The sequence below is a fragment of the Bufo gargarizans genome, chromosome 4 (genome assembly GCF_014858855.1).
Source record: "Bufo gargarizans isolate SCDJY-AF-19 chromosome 4, ASM1485885v1, whole genome shotgun sequence".
NCBI classification, from domain to species: domain Eukaryota; kingdom Metazoa; phylum Chordata; class Amphibia; order Anura; family Bufonidae; genus Bufo; species Bufo gargarizans.
The window spans coordinates 338,775,956-338,797,586 of record NC_058083.1 but is presented as its reverse complement, the minus strand read 5'-3'; positions in this window follow the sequence as shown (position 1 = coordinate 338,797,586).

Sequence of the window (21,631 nt, the reverse complement as noted above, 5' to 3'; positions counted from 1 at the left end):
AGATTGACAAGGCGGCAAATCATAATGAGGTGGTTATTATGGGGGACTTCAACTACCCAGATATAGACTGGGAAACTGAAACTTGTATATCTCATAAAGGAAACAGGTTCTTGGCAATAACCAAAGACAATTACCTCTCCCAACTGGTTCAGGACCAGACTAGAGGGACAGCCATACTGGACTTAGTATTAACCAATAGGCCTGACAGAACAACAGATGTGCAGGTTGAGGGACACCTGGGAAATAGTGACCACAAAGTAATAAACTTGCAATTATCATTCAAGAGAGCGTTTCTACAGGGAGGAACAAAAATACCAGACTTCAAAAAAGCTAAATTTAGCCAACTAAGAGAGGCCATAGGCCTAACTAAATGGGATAAAGTCCTCACAAATAAAAATACAGCCACAAAATGGGATATCTTTAAAAGCATCCTAAAATCTCATTGTGAGAGGTACATACCGTATGGGAATAAAAGGTTAAGGAACAAAAAGAAACCAATGTGGATAAACAGAACTGTAAAGAAAGCAATAAATGACAAAAAGAAAGCATATAAAACACTAAAACAGGAGGGTAGCACTGAAGCACTGAAAAACTATAAGGAAAAAAAATAGAACATGTAAAAAACAAATAAAAGCGGCCAAACTAGAAACCAAGAGATTAATTGCCAAAGAGAGTAAAACTAACCCTAAAATATTCTTCAATTATATAAATGCTAAAAAGTATAAATCTGAAGGTGTCGGCCCGTTAAAGAGTAATGAGGGGGGAGTCGCAGAGAGCGACGAGGAGAAAGCAAAGCTGTTAAATATTTTTTTCTCTAATGTATTCACTGAGGAAAATAAACTGTCAGATGACATGCTGAATGTTGAAATAAATTCCCCATTAAAAGTGTCCTGTCTGACCCAGGAAGAAGTACAACAGCGACTTAAAAAGATTAAAATAGACAAATCGCCAGGACCGGATGGCATACACCCCCGTATCCTAAGGGAATTAAGTAATGTCATAGCCAGACCCTTATTTCTGATATTTGCAGACTCTATATAGACAGGGAATGTCCCACAGGATTGGCGCATGGCAAATGTGGGTCCAAAAACAGAGCCTGGTAACTATAGGCCGGTAAGTTTAACATCTGTTGTGGGTAAACTGTTTGAAGGTTTTCTGAGAGATGCTATGTTAGAGCATCTTAACGGAAATAAGCAAATAACGCCATATCAGCATGGCTTCATGAGGGATCGGTCATGTCAAACTAATTTAATCAGTTTCTATGAGGAGGTAAGTTCTAGACTTGACAGCGGCGAATCAATGGATGTCGTGTATCTGGACTTCTCCAAAGCATTTGACACTGTACCACATAAAAGGTTAGTATATAAAATGAGAATGCTCGGACTGGGAGAAAACGTCTGTAAGTGGGTAAGTAACTGGCTCAATGATAGAAAACAGAGGGTGGTTATTAATGGTAAATACTCAGATTGGGTCACTGTCACTAGTGGGGTACCTCAGGGATCAGTATTGGGCCCTATTCTCTTCAATATATTTATTAATGATCTTGTAGAAGGCTTGCATAGTAAAATATCAATTTTCGCAGATGACACTAAACTGTGTAAAGTAATTAACACTGAAGAGGACAGTATACTACTACAGAGCGATCTGGATAGATTGCAGTCTTGGGCAGATAAATGGCAGATGAGGTTTAACACTGACAAATGTAAAGTTATGCACATGGGAAGGAATAATGCAAGTCACCCGTACTTATTAAATGGTAAAACACTCGGTAACACTGACATGGAAAAGGATCTAGGAATTTTAATAAACAGCAAACTAAGCTGCAAAAAACAGTGTCAGGCAGCTGCTGCCAAGGCAAATAAGATAATGGGTTGCATCAAAAGTGGCATAGATGCCCATGATAAGAACATAGTCCTACCACTTTACAAATCATTAGTCAGACCACACATGGAGTACTGTGTACAGTTCTGGGTTCCAGTGAACAAAGCAGACATAGCAGAGCTGGAGAGGGTCCAGAGGAGGGCAACTAAAGTAATAACTGGAATGGGGCAACTACAGTACCCTTAAAGATTATCAAAATTAGGGTTATTCACTTTAGAAAAAAGACGACTGAGGGGAGATCTAATTAATATGTATAAATATATCAGGGGTCAGTACAGAGATCTATCCCATGATCTATTTATCCCCAGGACTATAACTGTGATGAGGGGACATCCTCTGCATCTGGAGGAAAGAAGGTTTGTACACAAACATAGAAGAGGATTCTTTACGGTAAGAGCAGTGAGACTATGGAACTCTCTGCCTGAGGAGGTGGTGATGGTGTGTACAATAAAGGAATTCAAGAGGGGCCTGGATGTATTTCTGGAGCGTAATAATATTGCAGGATATAGCTACTAGAGAGAGATCGTTGATCCAGGGAGTTATTCTGATTGCCTGATTGGAGTCGGGAAGGAATTTTTTATTCCCCTAAAGTGAAGAAAATTGGCTTCTACCTCACAGGTTTTTTTTGCCTTCCTCTGGATCAACTTGCAGGATGACAGGCCAAACTGGATGGACAAATGTCTTTTTTCAGCCTTATGTACTATGTTACTATGTTACTATAATTGGCTTCTCGGCTGTTCCATGGCCAGGTGTGTGTTATTCCTTCATTATCCCAATTACAATGAGCAGATAATAGGTCCAGAGTTCATTTCAAGTGTGCTATTTGCATTTGGAATCTATTGCTGTCAACTCTCAAGATGAGATCCAAAGAGCTGTCACTATCAGTGAAGCAAGCCATCATTAGGCTTAAAAATCAAAACAAACCTATCAGAGAGATTGCAAAAACATTAGGCGTGAACATTCTTAAAAAGAAGGAACGCACCAGTGAGCTAAGCAACACCAAAAGACTCGGAAGACCACGGAAAACAACTGTGGTGGATGACCGAATAATTATTTTCCCAGTGAAGAAAACACCCTTCACAACCGTTGGTCAGATCAAGAACACTCTCCAGGAGGTAGGTGTATGTGTGTCAAAGTCAACAATCAAGAGACGACTTCACCAGAGTGAATACAGAGGGTTCACCACAAGATGTAAACCATTGGTGAGCCTCAAAAACAGGGAGGCCAGATTACATTTTGCCAAACGGCATCTAAAAAAGCCTTCACAGTTCTGGAACAACATCCTATGGACAGATGAGACCAAGATCAACTTGTACCAGAGTGATGGGAAGAGAAGAGTATGGAGAAGGAAAGGAACTGCTCATGATCCTAAGCATACCACCTCATCAGTGAAGCATGGTGGTGGTAGTGTCATGGCCTGGGCATGTATGGCTGCCAATGGAACTGGTTCTCTTGTATTTATTGATTATGTGACTGCTGACAAAAGCAGCAGGATTAATTCTGAAGTGTTTCGGGCAATATTATCTGCTCATATTCAGCCAAATGCTTCAGAACGCATTGGACGGCGCTTCACAGTGCAGATGGACAATGACCCAAAGCATACTGCAAAAGTAACCAAATAGTTTTTTAAGGGAAAGAAGTGGAATGTTATGCAATGGCCAAGTCAATCACCTGATATGAATCCGATTGAGCATGCATTTCACTTGCTGAAGACAAAACTGAAGGGAAAATGCCCCAAGAACAAGAAGGAACTGAAGACAATTGCAGTAGAGGCCTTGCAGAGCATTACCAGGGATACAACCCAGCGTCTGGTGATGTCTATGCGTTCCAGACTTCAGGCTGTAATTAACTGCAAAGAATTTGCAACCAAGTATTAAAAAGTAAAAGTTTGATTTATGATTATTATTCTGTCCCATTTACTTTTGGTTCCTTAACAAGTGGGAGGCACATATGCAAACTGTTGTAATTCCTACACCGTTCACCTGATTTGAATGTAAATACCCTAAAATTAAAGCTGACAGTCTGCAGTTAAAGCACATCTTGTTCATTTCATTTCAAATCCATTGTGGTGGTGTATAGAGCCAAAAATGTTAGAATTGTGTCGATGTCCTAATATTTATGGACCTGACTGTATATAACCTATGTACTTGAATAAATGTATTTAACTATCTGTGTTGGACCAGATGTTGAGTGCCTGCCTACTGTACCTATTAATGACCACGATCGCCATTTTTGCAGGTCACGGTCATTAGCCACGGGTCTCTTCTTTTTTGAAATAGCGGAGACTGGCCGACCATGACCCTCGCTGCACGTGCAAGCGAGCTCCATGGTTGCCCATTGCTCCAGTGCCATACATGTACCACGCTGGTAGCGAACAGCTTAATCAGTACAGTATATAGCTGGCGCATGCTCTACCTCAATTCATTTGAAGACTGTTGGCTCAAATAGAAGAGTCATTATAGAGTACGTCTCAATGTCTAAAATGAGGTCACATTGTGGATTGCCGTAGTTTATGGTCACAAATGATTTGGATAAAAATAACTAATGACTAAGGACTATAAGGCCTCTTTGACACAAGCGAGTTTTCCGGGCAGGTGCAATGCATGATGTGAACCCATAGCCCCCACACTGAATCCTGACCCATTTATTTCAATGGGTCTGTGTACATGAGCATATTTTTCACGCATCAGTTCTGCTTTGCGTAAAAAACGCAGCATGTTCTATATTCAGCGTTTTTCACACAGCCCTGGCCCAATAGAAGTGATCGGGTCTGCGTGAAAAACGCATTTCATCTGGATGCAATGCGTTGCATTGTGTTATAAACGCAAGTAACAGTGAAGAGATTTTCAGGAATTAGTGTTTCTCTGCCCTGATATATTTATACATATTAATTAGATCTCCTCTCAGTCGTCTTTTTTTCTAAAGTGAATAACCCTAATTTTGATAATCTTTAAGGGTACTGTAGTTGCCCCATTCCAGTTATTACTTTAGTTGCCCTCCTTTGGACCCTCTCCAGCTCTGCTATGTCTGCTTTGTTCACTGGAGCCCAGAACTGTACACAGTACTCCATGTGTGGTCTGACTAATGATTTGTAAAGTGGTAGGACTATGTTCTCATCACGGGCATCTATGCCCCTTTTGATGCAACCCATTATCTTATTGGCCTTGGCAGCAGCTGCCTGACACTGTTTTTTGCAGCTTAGTTTGCTGTTTATTAAAATTCCTAGATCTTTTTCCATGTCAGTGTTACCGAGTGTTTTACCATTTAATAAGTACGGGTGACTTGCATTATTCCTTCCCATGTGCATAACTTTACATTTGTCAGGGTTAAACCTCATCTGCCACTTATCTGCCCAAGCCTCCAATCTATCCAGATCGCTCTGTAGTAGTATACTGTCCTCTTCAGTGTTAATTACTTTACACAGTTTAGTGTCATCTGCGAAAATTGATATTTTACTATGCAAGCCTTCTACAAGATCATTAATAAATATATTGAAGAGAATAGAGCCCAATACTGACCCCTGAGGTACTCTACTAGTGACAGTGACCCAAGTCCAGATACACGACATCCATTGATTTTCCGCTGTCAAGCAGAGGCGTACCTAGAGCATTTGGCACCCGGGGCGAACCCTTTGTTCGTCACCCCCCCCCCCCCCCCCCAAGAAAGTTAAGAAAACATGCACAAACTTTTTTCAATGTTTTCAATAATATTTATTACAAAACATTCAGACATCCGCATGTGTTTTGCGGATCCGATCCATGTATCAGTGGATCCGTAAAAATCATACGGACGTCTGAATGGAGCCTTACAGGGGGGTGATCAATGACGGAGGTGATCAGGGAGTCTATATGGGTGATCACCCCTCTGTCATTGATCACCCCCCTGTAAGGCTCCATTCAGACATCCGCATGTGTTTTGCGGATCCGATCCATGTATCAGTGGATCCGTAAAAATCATACGGACCTCTGAATGGAGCCTTACAGGGGGGTGATCAATGACAGGGGGGTGATCAGGGAGTCTATATGGGGTGATCAGTGGTTCATAAGGGGCATCTCCTCTCCTACATAGCGCCACATACCTCTTACATCCAGTGATGTCACCTTTGATGTAGACGTTCTCTTTCCTCATCTTCTCCATTCAGACCAGACCGCCATGATGATTTTTCTGCCATCTCCCGTCTCTGCAGAGATTGAGAAACAGACATTAGTTTCCTGCCACCCCCAATACTATACTGCAGAAACAGTCCCCCTGGGAATACTACTATAGTGCCCTAGTAATCATGTTCCTCATAGCCCCCAGTAGTAGTAAAGCTCCCCATAATACCCCCTAGTGGTACTAATTTTCCCTATAATATGACAGTACATGAAATACCCCCACTTAGTGCCCGCAGTTGAGCTAATGTCCCCATAATGTATGCCAGTATAAAATACCCCTATATAGTGCCCCAGTAAATGCCCTCATACTGCTCCTCTCCCCCTTCCCCATAGTGTCCCCCATAATATGCCAGTAAAAAAATGCCCCTTAGTGCCCCCAGCAGATGCCCCTATAGTGCTCCTCCCCCACAATGTGCCAGTAAAAAAATGCCCCTTCTTAGTGCCACCATATGCCTCAATAGTGCTCCACTCCCCCATAGTGCCGCTCTCCCCTATAGTGCCTCCCATAATGTGCCAGTAAAAAATGCCCCCTTAGTGCCACCAAATGCCAGTGCCCCCCATAATGTTCCAATACAAAAGACCACTTTAGAGCCCCCACTTCCCCATAGTGCCCCCAAATAATGCCCCTATAGTAACACCAGATGCCCCATAGTGCTGCTCTCCCTTATAGTGCCCCCCAGAATGTGCCAATAATTAAAAAAAGCCCACAGATACCCCCATAGTGCTCCTCTCCCCCATGGTGCCCCCCATAATGTGCCAGTAAGAAATGCCCCCATAGTGCCAGCTCCCCCCCCCCCATAGTGCCAGCTCCCCCTCTCCATAGTGCCAGCTCCCCCCCATAGTGCCAGCCCCCCCCATAGTGCCAGCCCCCCCCATAGTGCCAGCTCCCCCTATAGTGCCAGCTCCCCCTAGTGCTAGTTCCCCCATAGTGCCAGCCCCCCCCATAGTGCCAGATCTCCCACCATAATGACAGCCCCCCCCCTATAGTGCCAGCTCCCTCTATAGTGTCAGCTGTCCCTATAGTGCCCCCCCATAGTGCTAGTTCCCCCATAGTGCCAGATCTCCCCCCATAGTGCCAGTTCCCCCCCATAGTGCCAGCTCCCTCTATAGTGCCAGCTGCCCCATAGTGCCAGATCTCCCCCATAGTGCCAGATCTCCCCCCATAGTGCCAGCCCCCCCTATAGTGCCAGCTCCCTCTATAGTGCCAGCTCCCTCTATAGTGCCAGCTCCCCCTATAGTGCCCCCCCATAGTGCTAGTTCCCCCATAGTGCCCCTCCATAGTGCTAGTTCCCCCATAGTGCCAGCTCCCCCCCCCATAGTGCCAGATCTCCCCCCCCATAGTGCCAGCCCCCCCCCCCCCCCCCGCAAAGAGGAAAAAAAACAAAAAAACAAATACTTACCTCCATCAGCTCAGCAGCGATGCAAGCCTTTTCCGGCCTGTGTCCCTGCTGTGTGCTGCCGGAGTCAGGCGTCGCGATGATAATGACATCATCGCGCTGCCTGAGCCGGCCTCTGATAGGCTGCAGGCATTAGTGCCTGCGGCCTATCAGAAGAACTGGGGAGGGACACGCCTCTCCCTCCCCTGCCCCACAGCACGGCCGCAATTACATCCAGGGCCGCGCCGCCTGTGGCGATCGGCGGTGCGGCCCTGAAGAATAAAAAATATAATTTTTTTTTTTTTTAAAGACAGGCGGCCTGGCACCCCCCTTGTGAGTGGCACCCGGGGCGGCCCGCCCCCCCCCCCCCCCTCCTTGGTACGCCACTGCTGTCAAGTCTACAACTTACCTCCTCATAGAAACTGATTAAATTTGTTTGACATGATCGATCCCTCACGAAGCCATGCTGATATGGCGTTATTTGCTTATTTCCATTAAGATGCTCTAACATAACATCTCTCAGAAAACCTTCAAACAGTTTACCCACAACAGATGTTAAACTTACCGGCCTATAGTTTCCAGGTTCTGTTTTTGGATCCTTTTTGAATATTGGCACCACATTTGCCATGCGCCAATCCTCTGGGACATTCCCTGTCAATATAGAATCTGCAAATATCAGAAATAAGGGTCTGGCTATGACATGACTTAATTCCCTTAGGATACGGTGGTGTATGCCATCCGGTCCTGGCGATTTGTCTATTTTAATCTTTTTAAGTCGCTGTTGCACTTCTACCTGGGTCAGACAGGACACTTTTAATGGGGAATTTATTTCAACATTCGGCATGTCATCTGACGTGTCATCTCAGTGAATACATTAGAGAAAAAAATATTTAACAGCTTTGCTTTCTCCTCGTCGCTCTCTGCGACTCCCCCCTCATTACTCTTTAACGGGCCGACACCTTCAGATTTATACTTTTTAGCATTTATATAATTGAAGAACATTTTAGGGTTAGTTTTACTCTCTTTGGCAATTAATCTCTCAGTCTCTAGTTTGGCCGCTTTTATTTGTTTTTTACATGTTCTATTTTTTTCCTTATAGTTTTTCAGTGCTTCCGTGCTACCTTCCTGTTTTAGTGTTTTATATGCTTTCTTTTTGTCATTTATTGCTTTCTTTACAGTTCTGTTTATCCACATTGGTTTCTTTTTGTTCCTTAACCTTTTATTCCCATACGGTATGTACCTCTCACAATGAGATTTTAGGATGCTTTTAAAGATATCCCATTTTGTGGCTGTATTTTTATTTGTGAGGACTTTATCCCATTTAGTTAGGCCTATGGCCTCTCTTAGTTGGCTAAATTTAGCTTTTTGAAGTTTGGTATTTTTGTTCCTCCCTGTAGAAACGCTCTCTTGAATGATAATTGGAAGGTTATTACTTTGTGGTCACTATTTCCCAGGTGTCCCCCAACCTGCACGTCTGTTGTTCTGTCAGGCCTATTGGTTAATACTAAGTCCAGTATGGCCGTCCCTCTAGTCGGGTCCTGAACCAGTTGGGAGAGGTAATTGTCTTTGGTTATTGCCAAGAACCTGTTTCCTTTATGAGATATACAAGTTTCAGTTTCCCAGTCTATATCTGGGTAGTTGAAGTCCCCCATAATAACCACCTCATTATAATTTGCCGCCTCGTCAATCTCATTTAGCAGTAGATTTTCTGTGGACTCTGGTATATTAGGTGGTTTATAGTAAACTCCTATTAGTAATTTATTATTGTTTTTAGCGCCATGTATCTCTACCCACAGTGACTCCACATGTTCATGTCCCTCACTTATATCTTCACGGAGTGTGGTCTTTAGACCGGACTTTACATAAAGGCAGACCCCTCCCCCTCTCCGGTTTTGACGATTCTTTCTAAACAAACTGTAACCCTGTCCAGTCATAGCTATCATCCAGCCATGTCTGTTATTCCCACTATGTCATAGTCGGGAATAACCTCCTCCAGAGAGTGGTGAAGGACCTCGCACCACAGTGGCTTCGGTAGTGGATTCCCCCCCACTTTTACCTTACAAAGCCATAGAAAACGGCATATGCCTACAGCTGAAGCATTGGTCAAAACACAGGTCCTAGAATATTTGTCTAGAGCACGCCAGGAAGAACACTTTGAGCTGTATAGTAGGACTCTGGCGCTGTAGGAATCGTTTTGAAAGCAGCATCTCCTCCTAATGACCCCACAGAAATATTTGTGGCACTTGAGAATTGGCGCACTCATGGGCACCTGACTGGCCCCCGGCCAATGCCAACTCCCCCGGTTTCTCAGCGGCCGACACAATACCCTCCTCCAAGGGAACATTATGCCCCACAAAGTCAGCCATATGGGCAAACCTATCATGGCCCAGCCTGTCCCCTGCACATCACAACCAGGCCCATCTCAACAATCAGTGTCCGCATCACAAACCACCTACCATGGCACTCAGTTTCAGGGTCCACCATCGCCACCTGGGTGTTTTTTCGATTTGTAATTTTTTTTAAATTTATTGGTTATTTTATTTGTTACCTTAGAAATAAGTCAAGTTGACGACTCTATAAATAAACAGATTTTTTTTTATTGTTAGTTTTTCTTTATTATATGCAGTTCATAATGATATTTATGTAGGACAAGCACATTGAACAGATTAATATTTTGAGACATTTAAAATTCATTAATACTAAAATACACTTACAATATAAATGTGATTTTTTTAAAATTTACACACAAATATAACATTTCTTAAAAACAATATTAATCATTTTTTAAACTTTATTAAACATGTATTTATTTAGAATACATATCTGCCACCAAAATATCAATGAGTATAATATCCATTATGCACACGATAGTAAGCACAATACAGATGGAGTTTATTGACATGACACATGTAATGATAGTGTTGATGAATTATTAATGAGGCCACCTAATTTTATTAATGATGATGCTGATACTGGCAAACATATAGTTCTAAAATTTGAACATTATAGTAATGAGGTATTAGTACATATTTCACATACTGTATTTTAAACAATATATGTCAGCAAAATATGTAAGCTCGCAACCCACGTCAAAGGTCATCATTATCTTGCGAGTCACTAACTAAAAAATACAAAAACTAACTAAAAAAACCCATTCAGGTTGTAAAAAAATAACAAAAATAAATATCTGGCAATTACAACCTTCCACGTGTAGAGTACTGCTGCTAGAAAGAAACAGAACTGAGAGGGGACATAAAATAATATATATAAAATAACTTCCTCCCTCTCAGTCCAGCAGATCCTGATCTTCCAAGGTGGTGGGCGTCTTCATCAGGTGTCAACTCATAGGTGCGTATGTAGTTGTGCAGCACTTACACACGCTTTGATGACCACATTAACATTTTCGGGGGCCAACTGTATGGCAGAAAGAAAAACACGCCTTTTGCTAGAAAAAATTCCAAAGGCGTACTCCACAAACATTCTAGCCCTACTTAAACGAAAATTTAAAGTGCGCCTCTTTTCATCCAAACCTCATCTGGGAAAGGGACGCATGAAGTTGGTAGAAAATGCAAACCCCTCGTCCTCTACAGCCACATAAGGCGCAGGTGGACTAGAGGAGCCATGAAGGTTTGCTGGCTGTGGAATGTCCAGTTGGTTGGACTGAAGCCACCGACCCATTCTGAAGCATCTGCAGAACTTCCATAGGACCCAATATCTACAATTATAAGAATGTAGTTTGTGTCAGCCAAGGCCAACAAAACTACAGAGAAAAACTGTTTATAATTATAGAGTCGGGACCCTGAGTTTGGTGGCTTCTTTACCCGTATGTGCTTTCCATCAAGGGCGCCTATACAATTTGGGAATTGCGCCCTCTCCAGAAAGCCCTGGGCTATATCAACCCACTGCTGCCTGGTTGGATGTGGCAGCACCAAAGCTTTCAGTCTTAACCAAATGGTTGCACATGTAGCCCGTACCACGCCAGCAATTGTGGAGGTCCCCATTCTAAACTCAAAATGTAGGGATGAAAAAGAATTGCCAGTTGCAAGATATCTGAAATGAAAAAAAAAAAACATTAGCACCAAGAATGCACAAAATATTACATGTTGAAAAAACTTCAGCATTACTTATAAGTATTTCATGGCAATGTGTCTGGCAAGTTGAAATAAAATTATACCGTACATCAAGATTGGGACTCAATACATTATATCCAAATACACTTTAAAGTAAGGAAAACTTCCAGACCATTGCCATATACACACAGGTGACATATCCTCATCATTACAGCCATGATTAGAAAAAAAAAGCCCAGCGGAACTTTAATATGGTCTGACAAAGAAATGACTTGGTAGTACACCAAAGTACACTATGAAAAAAGGCCGGGGGAAAAGCACACACAGTTTCTTACTGTAAATGTACAATATTGTCACAGGGTGCCGGCTTCGCGCTCCTTCTCTTCTGTGCCGCCGGCGCCCTGCGATAACTTCGGAGCAAGGACGTATGCTGCATCCTCATCTCCAGGGAAACGGGGGGGTGGAGAGGACCCGGACGCATGCGCCTCCTTTGCGTGGTCGGCATCCTCCGCTCCCGTAGTCGCGGCAAAAACTCTGAGCGCCGAACTGGGGAAAAAAGTCATGTGACGCTTGCCACATCACAAGACTCCTTCTCTCCCCTATTTAACAGGCAGCCTGCTGGCCATAGGTTGCCTGTGATTAAGGTCCTATACCTTATGTATATTACCTTTGACATTTTACTTGGTCCTTGTATTTTGGCTTGTTATTTCACTTCGTCTCTTGCTTGCTCCTTTTGTACTGTTGCTCCTTTTGTACTGTTGCTTCTCCTGTTATTTGACTTCTGCTTGACTTTGACTTGTCCTCGCCTGCTCCCTGTGTCCCACTTGCTTCACCTGGTATTTACTCTCGGTTTGTACATTGACGCTGCTTCTGCTTTTTCCCTGGTACCGCCTTGATCTCCTGGTTTTTGTCATGGAACCATGAACCAGACGTACAACAATAGATGAGTGGAAATAAGAAGGCTTTATTGAAAATAAAGCTGTAAGGCAAAAGTCCAAACGGATGGCTAAACCGAAGCAGGGTCTTGCGAAACCAGAGATCAGGAACCAGAAGGGTAGTCAGATGAAGCCAGGATCAGGAACCAACAGGGTAGTCAGACGAAGCCAGGATCAGGAATCAGAAGCAGCAGCAGTCTTAGAAGCATGTGAGCACAGGAGGACCAAGCAGGGAACTGAAGCCACAGACCTCCTATATATATGAGCTAGGCATCCAGCTCCTCCCAGTGGGAAGGAGGAGCCGCAGGGTGGGAGGCTACAAGAAACCCAGAAACCAAGATGGCCGCCAGCACATGTCAAACGAAGGAGAACAGCAAGAAGGTAAGACCATGACAGTACCTCCCCCTCAAGGGCCCCTCCTCCGCGGAGTAAGGAACGGTTTCTGAGGGAAGCGTGCGTGGAAGGCTCGGAGCAAGGCAGGAGCATGGACATCTGCGGAGGGAACCCAGGAACGCTCCTCTGGACCATAACCACGCCAATGGACCAAAAACTGCACCCGGCCGCGGACCAGGCGTGAGTCCAGGATATTGCTCACCTCATACTCCTCACGATTGCCCACTTGGACCGGACGAGGCCGAGGAATCGAGGAAGTGAAACGATTACACACCAGTGGCTTCAAGAGGGAGACATGAAACACGTTGGAGATCCGCATGCCAGGAGGAAGCGCAAGGGCATAGGCTACCGGGTTTACCCTGCAAAGCACTCGGAAGGGACCAACAAAGCGAGGCGCCAGCTTGGGAGTGGGCACTCGAAGGTTGAGGTTGCGGGTGGACAACCATACGCGGTCTCCGACCTGGTAGGAAGGAGCGGGCGCTCGTCTGCGATCAGCCTGGAGTCTCTGGCGCCGCGCAGAGACCTCAAGGGACCTCTGGATCTGTACCCAAGAAGCACGTAGGACGGAAAGGTGATCCTCCACAGCCGGAATATCCTGGGGAGAGAATACCTCCGGTAACACGGCAGGTTGGAACCCATAATTGGCCATGAAGGGAGACGTCCCAGAGGAAGAGTTCACCGCCATGTTCCTGGCAAACTCAGCCCAAGGCAGGAGGTCAACCCAATTGTCTTGGTGATCGGAGACATAGCAACGAAGGAATTGCTCCAAGGCCTGATTGGATCGTTCTGCGGCCCCATTGGACTGAGGGTGGTAGGCCGATGAGAAAGAGAGATGAATCCCCAACTGGGAGCAAAAGGCGTGCCAGAACCTGGACACAAACTGACTCCCCCGATCCGACACAATCTCCTTGGGCAAACCGTGCAACCGGAAGACCTCCCTGGCAAAAATCGAGGCCAACTCTTGTGCAGAGGGTAACTTCTTGAGAGGTACACAGTGGCACATTTTGGAAAACCGATCCACTATCATGAGAATGACCGTATGGCCTCGGGATGCAGGGAGGTCCACAATGAAATCCATCCCCAGGTGTGACCATGGACGCTCCCCGGTGGCTATGGGTTGCAAAAGGCCCAACGGAAGGTGCCGAGGGGACTTACTCTGGGCACAAACGGAGCATTCCGCTACATATGCGGCGATGTCGGAACGTAGAGAAGGCCACCAGAACAGACGTGAAACAGCCCAGGACAGCTGATTCTTTCCAGGATGCCCCGCGGCCTTGGAGTTATGGTAGGTTCGCAACAACCGAGTGCGCAACTCCTCAGGCACAAAACACCTGCCGTTGGGTCTCCCAGAGGGAGCACCAGATTGAGCCGCCAAAATCTGCTCACCCAGGGGAGAGGTCAGGCTGGTGCGAATGGCGGCCAGGATCTGATTCGGAGGTATGACCGAAGTCGGAATCGACTCCTCCCCGGACAGCTCGGAGTACTGCCGTGATAAGGCATCCGCTCTGATGTTCTTGGAACCGAGTAGGTAGGAGACCACGTAATTAAAACGTGACAAGAACAGAGCCCATCTGGCCTGACGTGGTGTCAATCTCTTGGCCTCAGAGAGGTAGGTCAGATTCTTGTGGTCCGTCAGGATGAGAACCGGAACCACCGAGCCCTCGAGCAAGTGCCTCCATTCTTTAAGGGCCTGCACGATGGCCAATAACTCCCTGTCACCAATCTGATAGTTGCACTCCGCGGAAGACAGTTTCCGGGAGTAAAACCCACAAGGAAGCAGAGGACCCTCTGGTGTTCTACGCTGAGACAGGAGGGCGCCTACTCCCGTCTCAGACGCATCCACCTCGAGGACAAACGGCAACCCAGGGTTGGGATGCGACAGAATCGGAGCCGACACAAAGGCGGACTTTAGAGCCTCAAAAGCTCGGATGGCCTCGAGCGGCCAGACCTGGGGATTACTGCCCTTCCTGGTCAGATCCGTGAGAGGTTTGGCTAGCATGGAAAAGTCCCTGATGAACTTCCGATAATAATTGGCGAAGCCCAAAAAGCGCTGCAGGGCACGAAGACCACTGGGCTGGGGCCACTGTAAGACAGCCTAAACCTTCTCAGGATCCATGGAGAACCCCTCAGCGGAAATGATGTAACCTAAGAAGGTTACCTGGGACGGTGAAATTCGCATTTCTCAAGCTTACCGAACAGCTTGTTCTCTCGTAACCGTTGCAACACTCGTCTGACATCCAGAATGTGGGCCTCCATGGATTCAGAATATACCAAGATGTCATCCAAATAGACCACCACACACTGCTGCAACAGGTCACGGAAAACATCGTTGATGAATTCCTGGAAGACTGCGGGCGCATTGCACAACCCAAAGGGCATAACCAAGGATTCATAATGACCGGTCCTGGTGTTAAACGCGGTCTTCCACTCATCGCCCGCCTTGATCCTTACCAGGTTATATGCCGCCCTCAGGTCGAGTTTGGTAAAGACCGTGGCCCCTTTGAGGCGATCGAACAGCTCGGAAATCAAGGGTATCGGGTAAGCGTTCTTGATCGTGATGCGATTGAGACCCCTGTAATCGATGCAAGGCCTCAACTCACCGCCCTTCTTTTTCACAAAGAAAAATCCAGCCCCTGCCGGGGACGAGGATTTGCGAATGTGTCCGCGTGAAAGCGCCTCCCTCACGTACTCCTCCATGGCCTCATTCTCCGCTACCGACAGTGGATAGACTTTGCCACGAGGAGGAACGGCACCAGATTGTAACTCTATGGCACAATCGTATGGGCGGTGCGGAGGTAGGGCAACCGCACGCACCTTATCGAATACATCCCGGTACTCCTCGTATTCAGGAGGCAACAGAGAGTCCGAGGAAGTACACAGCAACTTGACAGGCCCATGGATGCAACTAGCCCCACACTGCGGTGACCACGAGAGGATCTCGGCCGATTTCCAATCGAAAGTCGGATTATGCTTCTGGAGCCAGGGGTACCCCAAGACCACCGAGTAGTGTGGAGACGAAATAACCTGGAGACAGACCGACTCTCTGTGAACGGCACCAATGGCCATCCCCACTGGAAGGGTCTCATGAGTCACGTGTGGCGGCAGAAGGGGTCTGCCGTCTATCGCCTCAAGAGCCAGTGGGGAACCTCGAGGCTGCAGAGGAATGGAATTGGCGGCAGCGAACACACTATCAATGAACAAACCACCAGCACCAGAGTCCACCAACGCCTGGGTCGTCACCGAGCCCCCGACCCAGGAGAGGACAACAGTAATCAGTGGTTTGTCAACACGGGAAACCGGGGACGAGGAGACTCCACCCAAGATCTGCCCCCGACAGGATCTCAGGTGCGAGCGTTTCCCGGACGGTTCGGGCATGCCAACCGAAAATGCCCACCGAGACCACAGTACATGCATCGGCCCTCGCGTCTCCGAAGTACCCTCTCCCCCTCGGACAGGCGAGCAAACCCCAGCTGCATGGGTTCACCCCCAGACAAGTCATCCCCAGGAGGCGTGGGAGGAGAGGGAGGCACGGGTGGGACAGCAAACGTAGGCGCCAATCTGTTAGAAGGCCTCCGCAGGCTCTCCTGAAAGGAAGGTCTCTCCCTGAGTCTGGTGTCAATCAAAATCAGGAAAGAAATAAGAGACTCGAGCTCCACAGGTAGGTCCTTAGCTGCAACCTCATCCTCCAAGGCATCCGAGAGACCATGAGAGAAAGCAGCGACCAGAGCCTCATTATTCCAGCCCACCTCTGCTGCCAGGGTACGAAACTCAATGGCGTATTCAGCTACGGATCGTGAACCCTGTCTGATGGACATAAGGAGCTTCGCAGCAGAGGCAGCACGAGCCGGCACATCGAATACCTTCCGAAGAGAAGCAACAAAACCGGAAAACTCGGCAACCACCGGATTGTTGTTCTCCCATAAAGGGCTGGCCCAGGCCAAGGCCTTGTCCGAGAGCAGCGAGATCAAGAAGCCCACCTTTGATCTCTCAGTAGGAAAGGCATGTGGCAGCAACTCGAAATAAATGCCCACCTGGTTAAGGAAACCTCGGCACTGAGTTGGCTCTCCCCCAAAGCGCTGTGGAAGGGGGGCAGAACCGGTCATACCCCGAAACACCGCAGGCGCAGCAACAGGTGTCGGGGTAGACTCTGGCGCAACAACCGGAGCGGCAGTAGGAGCGGGCCCAGGAGCGACAACCGACCCATCGGCAACGGAAGCTAAATGAGCCGTGCGTTCAAGCAGGGTTTGCAACGCCACAGCGAACCGACCCAACAGGTGATCCTGCTGATCAAGTCTGGCAACCAGCGTAGGTAGCGAGGATGGCCCTGTACCGTCAGAATTCATGGCTTGGCCCTAATGTCATGGAACCATGAACCAGACGTACAACAATAGATGAGTGGAAATAAGAAGGCTTTATTGAAAATAAAGCTGTAAGGCAAAAGTCCAAACGGATGGCTAAACCGAAGCAGGGTCTTGCGAAACCAGAGATCAGGAACCAGAAGGGTAGTCAGATGAAGCCAGGATCAGGAACCAACAGGGTAGTCAGACGAAGCCAGGATCAGGAATCAGAAGCAGCAGCAGTCTTAGAAGCATGTGAGCACAGGAGGACCAAGCAGGGAACTGAAGCCACAGACCTCCTATATATATGAGCTAGGCATCCAGCTCCTCCCAGTGGGAAGGAGGAGCCGCAGGGTGGGAGGCTACAAGAAACCCAGAAACCAAGATGGCCGCCAGCACATGTCAAACGAAGGAGAACAGCAAGAAGGTAAGACCATGACAGTTTTGACTTTGCTAGTTCTACCTCTCTGTGTTTGTCTGTTTGTTTGTCTCTCCACACTTACTCAGGTTGGGGATCCCTGCCCAGTTGCGCTCCGTTGCCTAGGATGGGTAAGTGCAAGTAGGCAGGGACAGAGGTGTGGGTGGAGTCAGTTTGCACCTTCCCTATCCCCATCTCGTGACAGAATCACAGGCCATATTACCATATCATGGATCCGTTGCAAACTCTCACAAATCATGTCCAAAATCTGGCCCAGATTGTCCGTGAGTTAGGGGAGAGGTTACAAGTACAGGGAACTGCCCGAAATCTCTCTGTTTCTTCTTCATCTGAACTACAGGTGGAACCACATGTTAAGCTTCCTGATCGGTTCTCGGGGGATCGCAATTGTTTTTTAGCCTTTAAGGAGAGCTGTAAACTGTATTTCCATTTGCGCCCTCACTCTTCTGGTTCTGCTCAACAGAGTGGGAATTATTATGTCTTTATTACAAGGCGACCCCTAGGACTGGGCATTTTCGTTACCCTCCGACTCTCAGTGTCCTAGATCTGTCGACACAGTTTTTTTAAGCCATTGTGGTTTTGTATGATGAACCTGACAGAGCGTCTGTATGATGAACCTGACAGAGCGTTAGAAGACTACTGTACTCAATTTCGTAAATGGTGCATTCCCTCTGGTTGGAATGAACCTGCTCTTAAAAGTCAGTTTAGGTCCGGCCTATCTGAAACTCTGAAAGGCATGCTAGTATGTTATCCTTCTCCAAGGACCTTGGAACAAACCCTGACTCTAGCTGTAAGACTGGACAGACGCATTAGGGAGAGACAACGGGAGCATTTGTTTTTTCCACAGGTTATGTCCAAACCAGAGACCAATCCTGTGGGGATCAAATCCAAGCATTGTACTGATGAACGTATGCAGCTCGGTTTGACCAGAAGAGACCAACGTCGTCGCCGTGGTACATGTTTTTACTGTGGTGACTCCGATCATTGAATACGGCAATGTCCCAAGGTCCCTCCATCCGGAAGATCACCTAAACCTGAGGGATCTAAAGACAAAGTACTCTCTGGGGTGGTAAAACAGAAGTTATTGGTACCTTTTACTATTTTATTTGGATTAAACAGGGGGTCAGGTAGTGCCTTTATTAATTCTGGGTCGACCTCTAACTTTATTGATCTTAAATTTGCTTTAGCCCTTCCCAGCCCTATTTACATTGTAGCCATTGACTCTACCCCCTTTCTTGGGGGAACTGTTAAATTTTGTACACCCGAAATAACTCTGATTGTAGGGGTGACCCAATCTGAGATTTGCTCCTTGTTGATCTTAGAAAATTTGCCCACTGAAATGGTTTTAGGTATGCCCTGGATCCAATTACACAACCCTGTCATTAATTGGACCAGAGGTGAGGTTGGAAAATGGGGTCCTAAATGTAACTCTTATTTACCCATTATACAGGCGGGTGTCTCTGCAGAATCTAAGATGTTACCTTCATATATAAAGGAATTTGCTGATGTGTTCTCAACTGACCCGGGGAGTCTGCCCCCCCATAGATCTTATGACTGTGCCATTGATTTAGTGGTGGGTTCCAGGTTCCCTAAGGGTCAGATATATAATTTATCTGTTCCAGAGCGCAATTTTATGAGGTAGTATATTAAGGAGAGTCTAAATAAAGGACACATCAGAGCCTCTGTGTCTCCTATGGGGGTGGGGTTCTTTTTTGTCAAAAAGAAGGATGGAGGCCTCATACCGGGTATTGATTATCGTGAATTGAACAAAATCACCATTAAAAATCAATACTCTCTTCCATTGATCCCCGATCTGTTCAATCAGGTTCTGGGGGCATTGTGGTTTTCCAAACTTGATTTGAAAGGGGCATATAATTTGATCCGTATCAAAGATGGGGATGAATGGAAGACTGCTTTTAATACTCCTGAGGGACACTTTGAATACACCGTCATGCCTTTTGGGCTCAGTAATGCTCGTGCAGTTTTTCAAAATTTTATGAATTACATATTCAGAGAATTTATCGGTAAATTTATGATTGTATATCTTGATGATATTTAGATTTTTTCTCTGATTTGGCATTCCCATGTTATTCAAATCAAACAAGTGCTTGAAATTCTAAGAAAAAAATCAATTATAAAAAAAAAATTCTGTAATTCTGTAATAGACCCTTAACCGACTTAACCAAGAAAAGGGCGGATCTTGTTAACTGGCCTGTAGAGGCCATAGGAGCCTTTAAAACTCTTAAGAAATCTTTTCGGAACGGCCCATTCTTGATTCAGCCGGATCAGGAGAAACCTTTTGTGGTGGAGGTCGATGCTTCTGAGGATGGGGTGGGGCTATTCTTTCTCAGGGACCCTCTAACCTCACTAATCTAAGACTGTGTGCTTTATTTTCACACAAAAAATATCTTCTACTGAGAGGAATTACGATATTGGTAATCGTGTATTGTTAGCCATTAAATGGGCATTTGAGGAGTGGACACATTTTTTGGAGGGGGCCAACCATTGGGTCACTGTTCTTACTGATCATAAAAAATTATTATTTCTCGAATCCGTGAAATGCCTGAATCCTCGCCAGGCCAGATGGGCATTGTTATTCACGCGTTTTAACTTCTCTAGTACTTTCAGGCCAGGAAGTAAGAATGTGAAAGCTGATGCTTTGTCTTGAAGCTTTTGTGCGTTTCAACCTCCTGACACTCCTCCTGATCCTATCTTGCCGGCTAACATCATTGTGGCATTTTTATCCGCGGATCTTGCTTCTGATATTGAGGCGGCACAACACCTATCTCCGGAGCAGACACCCACAGATAAGTTATTTTATCCTGGTCATTTCCGACTCTGGCTGCTGGGTGAGTGCCATGATTCTGTTTTATATGGTCATCCTGATATTGAGGCCACCAGGGAACTGGTGTCCAGGTCTTATTGGTGTCCCATGTTATCTAGAGATGTCAGTTCTTTTGTCTCTGCTTGCGAGGTATGTGCCAAGTCCAAGACTCCTAAAATACGCCCTGCTGGTGAATTACGACCATTACCCATTCCTAGTAAACCGTGGTCACATATTTCTATGGATTTCATTACTGACTTGCCAGCCTCTGAGTGTAAATCTGTGGTTTGGGTAGTGGTCCATAGGTTTAATAAGATGGTACATTTTGTTCCTCTGCCCAAGCTCCCAAATGCCAAGACTCTGGCTTCTGTTTGTATCGAGCAAGTGGTACTATTGCATGGAGTTCCTAAGAACATTGTATCTGACAGGGGTGTTTAGTTTGTTTCTAAGTTTTGGAGAGCCTTTTTTAGAGGTGTGAAATATCATTGTCCTTTTCATCAGCTTTTCACCCCGAGACTAATGGACAGACTGAACAATTGAATCAGGCTGTTTAACAATTTTTTAGATCTTACTGTACATCTCTGATAATCAGCAATTATGCAATTATCGGTAAAATATCTTCCTTTGGCAGAATTCGCCATCAATAACCATTTTAACTCTTCCACTGGAGTCTCGCCGTTTTTCTGTAATTTTGGTTTCCATCCTCGATTTAATTCTTGTTCATCTATTTCCTCACCTAACCCTGAAGCTTATTGCGTAACTTCAGAACTATGCACACTTTGGGCTCGGGTTCAATTGAACCTGGAAAAAGCTCAAGAGGTTCAGAAAGTTAAAGCTAATAGGAAGCGTTCCAAAGGGATAGATTTTAAGGTTGGAGAGAAAGTCTTGTTGTCCACAAAAAAATTGTCCTTAAAAGTGTCTTCTAGGAAATTTGCGCTGCAATTTGTTGGACCATATGAAATTCTCAACATCATTAATCCCGTATCATTTAGGTTGAAGCTGCCAGACTCATTTTGTATCCACAATGTATTTCATAAATCTTTGCTTAAAAAAATATATTTCACCCATAGTTCCGTCTCAGGCAGTCCCTTCCCTGGTACTGGTGAATGGGCAAAATGAATTTATTTCTAAAATCAATTATGTTAGGAGAGTTCGTAAACTAGTTTCAATACCTTGTCCATTGGAAGGGTTATGGACCAGAGGAAAGATCCTGGGTGCCAGTGAA